The 12678-nt window shown below is 40.3% G+C and overlaps 1 long non-coding RNA gene across 2 annotated transcripts in view; it reads left to right on the top strand.

The window, feature by feature from the left end:
* LOC135231618 (uncharacterized) overlaps nucleotides 1-12418 on the top strand; it is a 62741-nt gene extending 50323 nt beyond the window's left edge. For both annotated transcript variants that reach the window (XR_010322398.1, XR_010322397.1), the window contains one exon: nucleotides 151-12418. This is a non-coding gene — a long non-coding RNA (uncharacterized LOC135231618). The remainder of the gene's footprint in view (nucleotides 1-150) is intronic.
* The last annotated feature ends 260 nt before the right edge of the window (nucleotides 12419-12678 follow it).

Here is a 12678-nt window from a genome sequence, read left to right as displayed (position 1 = left end):
TTTTGTTTACCCCATTTCTTGGCCAAAGGTAGCAATTTTTCTCCCAGAGCCCCCTTACCTATATGATTCAGGTCTAGAAATGGCCAAAAGATAAATTTCCATGAAATTTTGAAGGCAAATGAACTGAAGCTACTATGCTTCCTTCTACAGATCGCTGCTGTCAGACTGGGTGACGGACAGCTGCAGAAATGCCTGTGAGACCCAGCTTGTCCTTCCTCTTTGCTATTCTGCATCTTGCCTCTCTTGCCACCTGCTGGTCCTGCTGTCCAATAGCAGCCCAAGATCCACTAGTGGATGTTTGACTGTAGATCTCAGAGGTATTAACTACACAAAGATAACCATTTCCTCAGAGGTAGCAATTTTGAGAAACCACTCCATGAGGTTATCCTACTTTGATAACCACTTGTGCTTGGTTTCATAGATTTCCCTGTCAGCTCCAATTTGTCCACCTATTCTAGTGCTTCATTTTACTTGGATACATAGTCAACAGCTGTGGAAGCAGCAGTCAGGAGATCAAACAATGTATTGCATTGGGCAAATCTGCTGCAAAAGGCCTCTTTAAAGTGTTAAAAAGCAAAGATGTCACTTTGAGGACTAAGCTATCCTGAGTCACTGTATGGCATTTTCAGTCACCCAATGTGCATGTGAAAGCTCGACAGTGAGTAGGGAAGACCAAAGAAGAGTTGATGCCTTTGAATTATGGTGTTAGTGAAGAATATTGAATGTACCATGGACTGCCAGAAGAATGAACAAATCTGTCTTGGAAGAAGTCCAGCCAGAATGCTCCTTGGAAGAGAGGATGGTGAGACTTCGCCTCATGTGCTTTGGACATGTTATCAGGAAGGACCAGTCCTTGGGGAAGGACATCATGCTTGGTAAAGTAGAGGGTCATCGAAAAAGAGGAAGATCCTTAACAAGATGGATTGACACAGTGGTTGCAACAATGGGCTCAAGTGTAGCAACGATTGCAAGGATGGTGCAGAATCAGGCAGTGTTTCATTTTGTTGTACACAGGGTCACTATGAGTCGGAACCGACTCGACGGCACCTAACAACAGCTTACCAGTGCTTCAGTTGAGTGCCTATTTCTCTGATCCTCTGACTCTTCCTTCTAGACCTTTGCTTTTCCAATTTTTCTTATATCTGTGTTAAGTCCAATTCCTGTAGTAACTCCCTTATTATCATAATACAGTGGCTCTGTTTTCCAACTGATACACTTGGAATCTTTGGATCTTACTTCTCTGCTATCTTTGTTGCTTCAACAGTATTTTACTTCTTGGTTGCAAAGTAGGAAACAAGGGCATCAACCCCAAAAATATCTTTCTTCTCATATCCCTCTCTTCTTTTAGGGAGGAAAATTAAAATCCCTCTTAAATCTCATCAGTTAGAAGAAGGTTATGTGCCTTCCCCTGGTCACTGGCAAAGGGGCTGGATTGCCATAATTGGTTTAGACCAGAAGTCCTGTTCCCTGGCTGTACATCAGGATAATATGGAAAACTTTTAAAACATACTTCCTCCTGAGCACAGTCTGCAGAGTTTTTGATATAATTGCTCTGGGGTGGTATCCAATATTTGTAAAATTCTTTCACAGGGATTATAATGTGCAGCAGGGTTGAGAACCACTGTTTGGATCCACCTCAACTCATTCTGTAGAGCTGTTGCACACTGAACAAGAACTTGCCTGAACAAAATCATTTTGCCTGAAGAAAATCAGGGTTCTCTAACAAGAAAGAAGGACGGGCAATCAAGAGTCTTAAGATATTTTTGATCCATCCAAATTATCTAACAGAAGGATTGTCTACAGAATGCATAGAACTATGAATAAAATTCCCACCTGGATTGTGTCATATACAGCTCTAAGCATTACTAGATTCTGTCTTTTGATGTATTTTTTCAATTTTGACTAACTCTAGGAGTGATGATAGAACCGCTGTTCTCCCATTTCTTAGTTATTTGAGGTAAAGCCTTCTGAATACACCACCAAGCCATATTGCACGGACTCAAGAAACAATTCTTTGTGGGGCACATAATTTTTTTTTTTTTTTTACATTTTTTAAAATTTTTATTGTGTTAAAGTTTACAAATCAAGTCAGTCTCACACAAAAACCCATATACACCTTGCTACACACTCCCAATTTCGCTCCCCTAATGAGACAGCCCACTCCCTCCCTCCACTCTCTCTTTTTGTGCCCATTTCGCCAGCTTCTAACCCCCTCTACCCTCTCATCTCCCCTCCAGGTAGGAGATGCCAACATAGTCTCAAGTGTCCACCTGATCCAAGAAGCTCACTCCTCACCAGCATCCCTCTCCAACCCATTGTCCAGTCAAGTCGCTGGCTTTGGGAATAGTTCCTGTCCTAGGCCAACAGAAGGTTGTCCTTCTAGTCTCATTCAGACCATTAAGTCTGGTCTTTTTACGATGTGGGGCACATAAAATTTTTAAAAAGCTAAGTAAACATACAATTATGACTTACTAATTCAAGAAATAAAACATCCCTTATCCAGAGAAATCTTCAGTGTTTTCCTTAAATTTCACCTATTTGTGTCAAGGAATCAAACCAATATTCGAGGACACATATTCTAGTTACATAAACCACAGAGAGCAAAAGAAATTCTAAGATTGACATTGATGAGAATATTCAAGTCTAGCTGTATTTTTGACAAAAAATGCTTTTGCTAGGAGTTGCAGAAAGGAAAACAAAATGAAAATCACAACTTTGAATATAAGGGATGCATGTTCCAATATACAGGTTACTTGAAAAAAAGGAAATAATTGAGGACCTTGGTCTTAGGACCTAATCCAGCCATTAAGATATTAGTCATTGGGAGGCACACTGAAGAGGTCTACCAAATCTAAATCATTGGACTATGTACGTATTGCTCTGTGGGAGAAAGATGTGGCAGTCTGCTTCCATAAAGATTTACAGCCTTGGAAACCCTATGAGGCAGTTCTACTCTGTCCTATAATGTCACTATGAGTCAGAATCGACTTGACAGCGTGGGTTTGGTTTTGGTTTGGTTTATATACCAATACCCTTGCGCTCATTAGTTTCACAGCTTTTGATAGACCAGTTCTCCCAGGTTTGGCAAGCAAAGTTCACCTTGTTTAAAGGAAATCCTGTTTAATTGGTGCCTGAAAATAGGAGAATCTGCAGGGTGTGCTTCACTTGAGCAACAGGTTTGCTTTATCTTACAGAAAGAATATTGTTTAAAATTTTATTTATTTATAATAATTAATATAGTCATATAATTCAAAATTTAAAAGGAACAAAACAATAGTAGTAAATCTTTCTGCCTGTATTCCATATTCTTCCAGATTTAATAAATATATATCTCGCATCATTTTGTTTTTTATTTTCACCCAAATGATAGACTAGGGTTTATGCAATGCACTGCACCTTGTTTTTGTCTTAAAAAATATATCTTGACCACTAATGACTGCCCTGACAGGGAACCCAAGAGAGAATACCTGATGGAGCAGGAGAACAGTGGGATGCAGACCTCAGATTCTTATAAGAAAACCAGACTTAATGGTCTGACTGAGACTGGAGGGGACCCAGAGGTCATGGCCCCCCGACCCTCTGTTAGCCTGAAACTGGAACTATTCCCGAAGCCAACTCTTTAGACAAGGGTTGGACTGGACTGTAAGACAGAAAATGATACTGGTGAGGAGTGTGCTTTTTGGTTCAAGTAGACCCATTGAGACTATGTGGGCAGCTCCTGTCTGGAGATGAGATGAAGAGGCAGAGGGGGACAGGAGGTGGTTGAATGGACATGGGAAATACAGAGTGGAGAGGAAGAGTGTGCTGTCTTATTAGGGGGAGAGCAGCTAGGGGTACATAGCAAGGCGTATATAAGTTTTTATATGAGAGACTGACTTGATTTGTAAACTTCCACTTAAAGCACAATAAATGAAAACAATAAATATATCCAGGATATCAAAAAACCCTCTTGGAACTGACCCTGTTAGTTTTTCCCTGCCTTCTATGAAGCTTAATGAAAAATGTGTTGATTGAAGTTTTCTTGTATTGTTAGGGGCAGTCAAGTCAATTCCAACTCATAGCAACCCTATGTATAACAGAACAAAACACTGCCTGATCCTGCACCATCCTCACAATCCTTGCTATTTTTGAGCCCATTGTTGCAGCCACTGTGTCAATCAATCTTGTTGAGGGTCTCCCTCTTTTTTGCTGACCCTTTACTTTACCAAGCATGATGTCTTCTCCGGGGACTGATCCCTCCTAATATTGTGTCCAAAGTATGTGAGAGGAAGTCTCCCCATCCTTACTTCTAAGAAGCATTCTGTCTATACTTCCTCCAAGACAGATATGTTTGTTCTTTTGGCAGTCCATTGTATATTCAATATTCTTCTTCACCAACACCGTAATTAAAAGATATCAATTCTCCCATCTTCCTTATTCATTGTCCAGCTTTCACATGCAAATGAGACCATTGAAAATATCATAGCTTGGGTCAGGCAGGCACACCTTAGTCCTCAAAGTGACATCTTTGCTTTTTAACACTTTAAGGAGGTGTTTTGCAGCAGATTTGCCCAACACAATACTACATTTGATTTCTTGACTGCTGCTTTAATAGATGTTGATTGTGGATCCAAATAAAATTGAAATTCTTGACAACATCAGTATTTTCTCCATTTATCATGATATTGCTTATTGGTCCAGTTGTGAGGATTTTTCTTTTCTTTATGTTGAGGTATAATCTGTACTATAAAGGCTGTGGTCTTTGATCTTCATCAGTGTTTCAAGTCCTCTTCACTTTCTGCAAGCAAGGTTGTGTCATCTGCCTATCACAGGTTGTTAATGAGTCTTTCTCCAGTCCTGTTGCCACGTTCTTCTTCATAAAGTCCAGCTTCTCAGATTATTTGCTCAGCATAGAGATTGAATAAGTATGGTGAAAGGATACAACTCTGATGCACACTTTACAGATTTTTAACTACACTGTTTCCCCTTGTTCTTTTTTGAACAACTCTCTCTTGGTCTATGTACAGGTTCCTCATGAGCACAGTTAAGTGGACTGGAATACCCGTTCTTCCCAGTGTTATTCATAATGTGTTATGATCCACACAGTGAAATGCGTTTGCATAGTCAACTAAAACACAGGTAAACATCTTTCTGGTACTCTCTGCTTTCAGCCAAGATCCATCTAACATCAGCAATGGTATCCCTTGTTCCACGTCCTCTTTTGAATCCAGCTTGAATTTCTGGCAGCTCCCTGTTGATATACTGCTGCAAACATTTTTTTAATTATCTTCAGCAAAATTTTACTTGTGTGTGATAGTAATGATACTGTTCAATATTTTCCGCATTCTGTTGGATCACCTTTCTTTGGAATGGGCACAAATATGGATCTCTTCCTGTTGGTTGGCTAGGTAGCTGTCTTCCAAATTTCTTGGCATAGGTGAGTGAGCACCTACAGCACTGCATCCATTTGTTAAAGCATCCCAAGTAGTATTCTGTCAATTCCTGGAGCCTTGTTTTTCACCAGTACCTTCACTGCAGCTTGGACTTCTTCCTTCAATACCATTGGCTCTTGATCATATGCTACCTCCTAAAATGGTTGAACATTGACCCATTCTTTTTGGCACAGTGACTCTGTGTATTCTTTCCGTCTTCTTTTGGTGCTCCCTGCATGGTTCAATATTTTGCCCATAGAATCCTTCAGTATTGCAACTGGAGGCTTGAGTTTTTTCTTCAGTTCTTTCAGCTTGAGAAGTGCTGAGCGTGTTCTTCCCTTTTGGTTTTCTAACTTCAGGTTTTTGCACATGTCATTATAACACTTTACTTTGTCTTCTCAAGCTGCCCTTTGAAATCTTCCACTCAGCTCTTTTACTTCATCCTTTCTGCCATACACACACTGAATAACATTATGAATAGCAGTCAAACATTGTTTAATATAGTGCAGGAAGAAGATTCAAGTCAATCAAGGTTTAAGTGCCTTTGGTATGCAATTTACCAAATTATACCTGGCTTCATTTTTTTGGATGTTACAAAGCTGACAGAATACTTGGAAAAAAATACATGATAACTTAGGAGTGTTAGAAAGATGTCTGTAAGTGTGGAGTGTAGAATTGGAGACAGAATAATAGTTGAAACTACCCATTGGGAACTGGAATTTGGCCATGGAAGAAAGGCAGTACATATGTATGATAAAACAAACAAACCTAAACCTGTTACTGTTGAGCCAATTCCAACTCATGCTGGCGACCCTATAGGAGAGAGTCGAACTGCCCCATAGAGTTTCCAAGGAGCAGCTGGTGAATTTGAACTAACAACCTTTTGGTTACCAGCCTGAGCTCTTAACCACCATGGCTTCATGTATAATAGAGAGGTTAATTAAAATTCTTATAGTTCTGAATTTGAATTGGAAGTATCAGTATGATTTTGTGCATTACGTTATCTTTTCACCAAAGAAAAAAAAAGTATTTCTTAGCTCTGTCCACTGAAAAGGCATGAAAACAGTGACCAACCCTGTAGCAATAAGCACCCAAGCACACAGATTGTGGTTGTTAAATACCATTTCCACATAAAAGTTTTGTTCTTAGTCCATAAAACATTGAATCAATGAGGTAGCTAGCTTCTTAGATGGCCCCTGAAGATCCTTGCCTCCAAGTATTCACACCTTTCTGTTTTACTCCCCTATATTGTATCAGGATTGATCTGTGTGGTCAATAGAAAATGGCAGAAGTGATATTATGTCACTTCTGAAGTTAAGTTATAAAAGACTTCAGCTTCCATCTTGGGCTTTCACTCTGGGGGAAGCAAGCTGCCACATCTTGAGGACATTCAAGCAGCTTATGAACAGGCCAATGTGGGGAAAACAAACAAACAAAAAAAAAATAGCAACAACGGCAAAAAACAAGGCCTCTGGCTACAGCCAGTGAGGAACTAAGCTCCACCAACAGCTACGTGAATAAGCTTGCAAACAGACCTCCAGCCTTCAGATGACTACAGCCTTGGCCAACAGCTTGCCTGTAACTTCCTCAGAGACCCTGAGCCAGTACCACTCAGCTAAGCTGTTTCTGGATTCCTGACTGTCTTGGTCATCTAGTGCTGCTATTACAGAAATACCACAAGTAGATGGCTTTAACAAAGAGAAGTTTATTCTCTTACGGTCCAGTAGGCTAGAGGTCTGAATTCAGTGTGCTGGCTCCAGGGGAAGGCTTTCTCTCTCTGTCGGCTCTGGAGGAAGGCCCTTATCGTCAGTCTTCTCTTGGTCTGAGAGCATCTCAGCATAGGAACCTCAGGTCCAAAGGACATGCTCTGCTCCTGGCACTGCTTTCTTGGTGGTATGAGATCCCGATGTCTCTCTATTTGCTTCTCTCTTTTATAACTCAAAAGAGATTGGCTTCAGATACTATCTAATCTTGTAGATCTCATTAATATAACTGCCACTAATCCATCTGTCGTGGATTGAATTATGTCCCCCCAAAAATATGTGTATCAGCTTGGTTAGGCCATGATTCCCAGTATTGTGTGGTTGTCCTCCATTTTGTGATTGTAACTTTATGTTGAGAGGATTAGGGTGGGGTTGTAACACCACCCTTACTCAGGTCACCTCCCTGATCCAATGTAAAGGGAGTTTCCCTGGGGTGTGGCCTGCACCACCTTTTATCTCTCAAGAGATAAAAGGAAAGGGAAGCAAGTTGAGAGTGGGGGACCTCATACCACCAAGAAAGAAGCACTGAGAGCCCAGTACATCCTTTAGACCTGGCATTCCTATGCAGAGAAGCTCTTAGTCTAGAGGAAGATTGACGAGAAAGACCTTCCTTCAGAGCTGATGGAGAGAGAGCCTTCCCCTGGAACTGATGCCCTGAATTTGGACTTTTAGCCTACTGGACTGTGAGAGAATAAACTTCTCTTTGTTAAAGCCATCCACTTGAGGTATTTCTGTTATAACAGTGCTAGATGACTAAGACACCATCTTATTAACATCACAGTGATAGGATTTACAACACATAGGAAAATCTCATCAAATGACCAAATGGTGGACAATCACACAATACTGGGAATCATGGCCTAACCAAGTTAACCGATATTTTTGGGGGACACAATTCAATCCGTGACACTGACCCACAGAAAACGTGAGATAAATGTTTGTCATTTTAAGTTGTTAAGTCTGGTAGTTGTTTGTTATGCAGCAGTAGATAACCTATACAACAATACAAGTATTGTTTTGTCTCCAACTTTCCAAAAGTATTACTTCAAAGCTACTTGTATCAAAAGTGAAAGTAGAGAAAAGGACTTCAACAAAGCAAGTTATTAAGTACTTTCATTTCTGTTGTGATAAATTTGCTAGCAATACTTGTAATATGTTACAAATACTTGGAGATAATGACACCATATAGCGTTAGCAAATCCAAAGTTACTAAGACTAGTTTTGTCTAAATTGTATAGTGATAAAAGATTTAATTTTCTAAGAAATATAAAAAAATAAGTCAAAGAACCAGTCTGCTTTTATTGTACTGTCAGTGTTGTTAGACATAAGTTATAATAGGCATTTTGCACCCATCAAGTGGTGGAATTAATGGTTAGAATCCTTTTACAAATAGAAATTGCTGGTAAATTTTAGATCCATGACAAGGAACAACCTGATTTGTATGTGCAGCCAGTCAAGCAACTTAATGCCAAGCCTAATATTTGGAAGTTCACCTAGTTGAGTAATTGCTGTTTGAGTTGCATTTCTGTGATGGTATCATGGATTGAATAACGTCCCCCCAAAAATATGTGTATCAGTTTGGCTGGGCTATGATTCCTGGTATTTGTGATTTTCCTATATGTTGTAAATCCTGCCTCTATGATGTTAATGAAGGAGGATGGGTGGCCATTCTGTTAGTGAAGCAGGACTCAGTCTACAAGATTGGATTGTTTCTTGAGCCGATCTCTCGAGATATGAAAGAGAAGCAAGCAGAAAGACAGGGGGACCTCATACCACCAAGAAAGAAGCAATGCTGGGAGTAGAGCATGTCCTTTGGACCTGGGGTCCCTGTGCCCAGAAGCTTCTGGTCTGGTGAAACATTGATGAGAAGGCTGACAGAGAGAATACTTTCCCCTGGAGCTGAGGCCCTGAATTTAGACTTTTAGTCTACTTTACTGTGAGGAAATAAATTTCTCTTCGTTAAAGCTATCCACTTGTATTTCTGTTATAGCAGCACTAGATGACTAAGACAGATGGGTTTGAGTTTTCAGATGCACTGATGAGTACTATCAAACCTGGAATTATTATTTTTATGCACAGCATATTATGCATAACTACAGCTATGATTTAATTAATGTCTAAATATTTGCTTTCTTTGACTTTGTGTTTTGATGGCATCCAATTGATAGCTACCCATGAAAATTATTTGGATATACATTTCAAGATCTATCCTGAAATACAACATTGTCAGTGATAGGATAATATCCATTTGTCTACAAGGAAGACCAGTTAATATGATTATTATTCACATTTACCCAGGAACCACTAAGGCCACAGGTGAAGAAACTGAAGATTTTTATCAGCTTCTGCAGTCTGAAATTGATCAAACATGCAATCAGGGTGCATTGATAATTACTGGTGATTGCAATGTGAAAGTTGGAAACAAGAAGGATCGGTAGTTGGGAAATATGGCCTTGGTGATAGAAACAATGCCAGAGATCAAATGATATAATTTTGCAAGATCAACAACTACTTCATTACAAATACCTTTTTTCACCAATATAAACGACCTTGCCAGATGGAATACACAGGAATCAAATTGACAATATCTGTGGAAAGAGACAATAGAAAAGTTCAATATCATCAGTCAAAACAAGGCCAGGGGCCGACTGGAACAGACCATCAGTTGCTCCTATGCAAGTTCAAGTTGAAACTGAAGAAAATTGGAGCAAGTCCACGAGAGCCAACATATGACCTTGAGTATATCCCACCTGAATTTAGAGACCATCTCAAGAATAGATTTGACACGTTGAACACTAATGACCAAAGACCAGACAAGTTGTGGAGTGACATCAAGAGCATCATACACGAAGAAAGCAAGAGGTCATTGAAAAGACAGGAAAGAAAGAAATGACCAAGATGGATGTCAGAGGAGACCCTGAAACTTGCTCTCAGATGTCAAGCAGCTAAAGCAAAAGGAAGAAATGATGAAGTAAAAGAGGTGAACAGAAGATTTCAAAGGATGGCTCGAGAAGACAAAGTAATGTATTATAATGACATGTGCAAAGAGCTGGAGATAGAAAAACAAAAGGGAAGAACACACTCAGCGTTTCTCAAGCTGAAGAAACTGAAGAAAAAATTCAAGCCTTGAGTTGCGGTAGTGAAGGATTCTATGAGGAAAATGTTAAATGACCCAGGAACCATCAAAAGAAGATGGAAGGAATACACAGAGTCATTATACCAGAAAGAATTAGTCGACGTTCAACCATTTCATGAGGTAATGTGTGATCAGGAAGCGATGGTACTGAAGGAAGAAGTCCAAGCTGCAATGAAGGCATGGCAAAAATCAAGGCTCCAGGAATTGACAGAATATCAGTTGAGGTGTTTCAACAAACGGATGCAGCACTGGAAGTGCTCACTCGTTTATGCAAAGAAATTTGGAAGACAGCTTCCTGGCCAGCCCACTGGAAGAGATCCATATTTATGCCTATTCCCAAGAAAGGTGATCCAACAGAATGTGGAAATTATCAAACAATATCATTTATATCACACACAAGCAAAATTTTGCTGAAGATCATTCAAAGCGGCTGCAGCAGTATATTGACAGGAAACTGCCAGAAATTCAGGCTGGTTTCAGAAGAGGACGTAGAACCAGGGATATCATTGCTGATGTCAGATGGATCCTGGCTGAAAGCAGAGACTACCAGAAGGATATTTACCTGTGTTTTATTGACTATGCAAAGGCATTCGACTGTGTTGATCATAACAAATTATGGATAATATTGCAAAGAATGGAAATTCCAGAACACTTAATCATGCCCATGAGGAGACTGTACGTAGATCAAGAGGCAGTTATTTGGACAGAACAAGGGGATACTGAGTGATTTAAAGTCAGGAAAGGTGCGTGTCAGGGTTGTATCCTTTCACCATACCTATTCATGAGCAGATAATGCTGAGCAGATAATCCAAGAAGCTGGACTACATAAAGAATAACTGGGCATCAGGACTGGAGGAAGACTCATTAACAACCTGCATTATGCAGATGACACAACCTTGCTTGCTGAAAGTGAAGAGGACTTGAAGCACTTACTGATGAAGGTCAAAGAGCACAGTCTCCGGTATGGATTACATTTCAACATAAAACAAAAATCCTCCACCTGGGCCAATAAGCAACATGATGGATAAACAGAGAAAAAATTGAAGTTGTCAAGCATTTAATTTGACTTGGCTCCACAATCAACAGCCATGGAAGCAGCAGTCAAGAAATCAAAAGACACATTGCATTGAGCAAGTCTGCTGCAAGGGACCTCTTTAAAGTGTTGAAAAGCAAAGATGTCACCTTGAAGACTAAGGTGCGACTGACCCAAGCCATGGTATTTTCAATCGCATCATATGCATGTGAAAGCTGGACAATCAATAAGGAATACTGAAGAAGAATTGATGCCTTTGAATTGTGGTGTTGGCGAAGAATATTGAATATACCATGGACTGCCAAAAGAAGGAACAAATCTGTCTTGGAAGAAGTACAACCAGAATGTTCCTTAGAAGTAAGGATGGCGAGACTGTGTCTTACACACTTTGGACATGTTGTCAGGAGGGATCAGTCCCTGGAGAAGGACATCATGCTTTGTAAAGTACAGGGTCAGCGGAAAAGAGGAAGACCCTCAAGGAGATAGACTGTCACAGTGGCTGTGACAGTGGACTCAAGCATAACAACGATTGTGAGGACGGCGTAGGACCAGGCAGTGTTTTGTTCTGTTGTACGTAGGGTCGCTATGAGTTGGAACCGACTTCATGGCACCTAACAACAACAACAACATACCTTTGCAGCAGGGGCATTTTAATATTTCTTTTGCAATTCAGAAGCTTTAGGGAGTGATTATTTTGGTTTATATACATGTGTTTTTATTACACTATACCTAGCAGTTCAACTTTAAAATTTGACCTACTAGTCCAGGTTCCATAAAGGCAAGAACCAAGTTTGTCTTCACCATTTTGTCTGCAGTGCCCGATACATGGTTGTCATGAATTGAATTGTGTCCCCCCAAAAAATGTGTGTATCAGTTTGGCTGGGCCATGATTCCTGGTATTGTGTAACTGTCCACGATTTTGTCTTCTGATGTGATCTTCCTATGTGTTATAAATCCTGTCTCTGTGATGTTTATGAGGAGAATGGGAGGCAGTTGTATTGATGAGCCAGGACTCAGTCTACTGGATTGGATTGTGTCTTGAGCCTGTTTCTTTTGGGATATGAAAGAAAGAAGTGAGCAGAGAGATGGGCGGGGGGGTGGGGGGGGAGGAGGGTGAGGCTTATAGCACCAAGAAAGCAGCACCCAGAGCAGAGCTCATCCTTTGGACCCAGGGTTCTTGCACGGAGAAGCTCCTAGTCCAGGGGAAGATTGATAACAACGACCTTCTTCCAGAGCTGACAGAGAAAGCCTTCCCCTGGAGCTGACACCCTGAATTTGGACTTTTAGCCTACTTTATACTGTGAGGAAATAATTTCTTTGTTAAAGCCAGCCACT

The sequence above is a fragment of the Loxodonta africana genome, chromosome 1, assembly GCF_030014295.1.
Source record: "Loxodonta africana isolate mLoxAfr1 chromosome 1, mLoxAfr1.hap2, whole genome shotgun sequence".
Lineage (NCBI taxonomy): Eukaryota > Metazoa > Chordata > Mammalia > Proboscidea > Elephantidae > Loxodonta > Loxodonta africana.
This window is presented reverse-complemented; position numbering and strand designations above follow the sequence as displayed.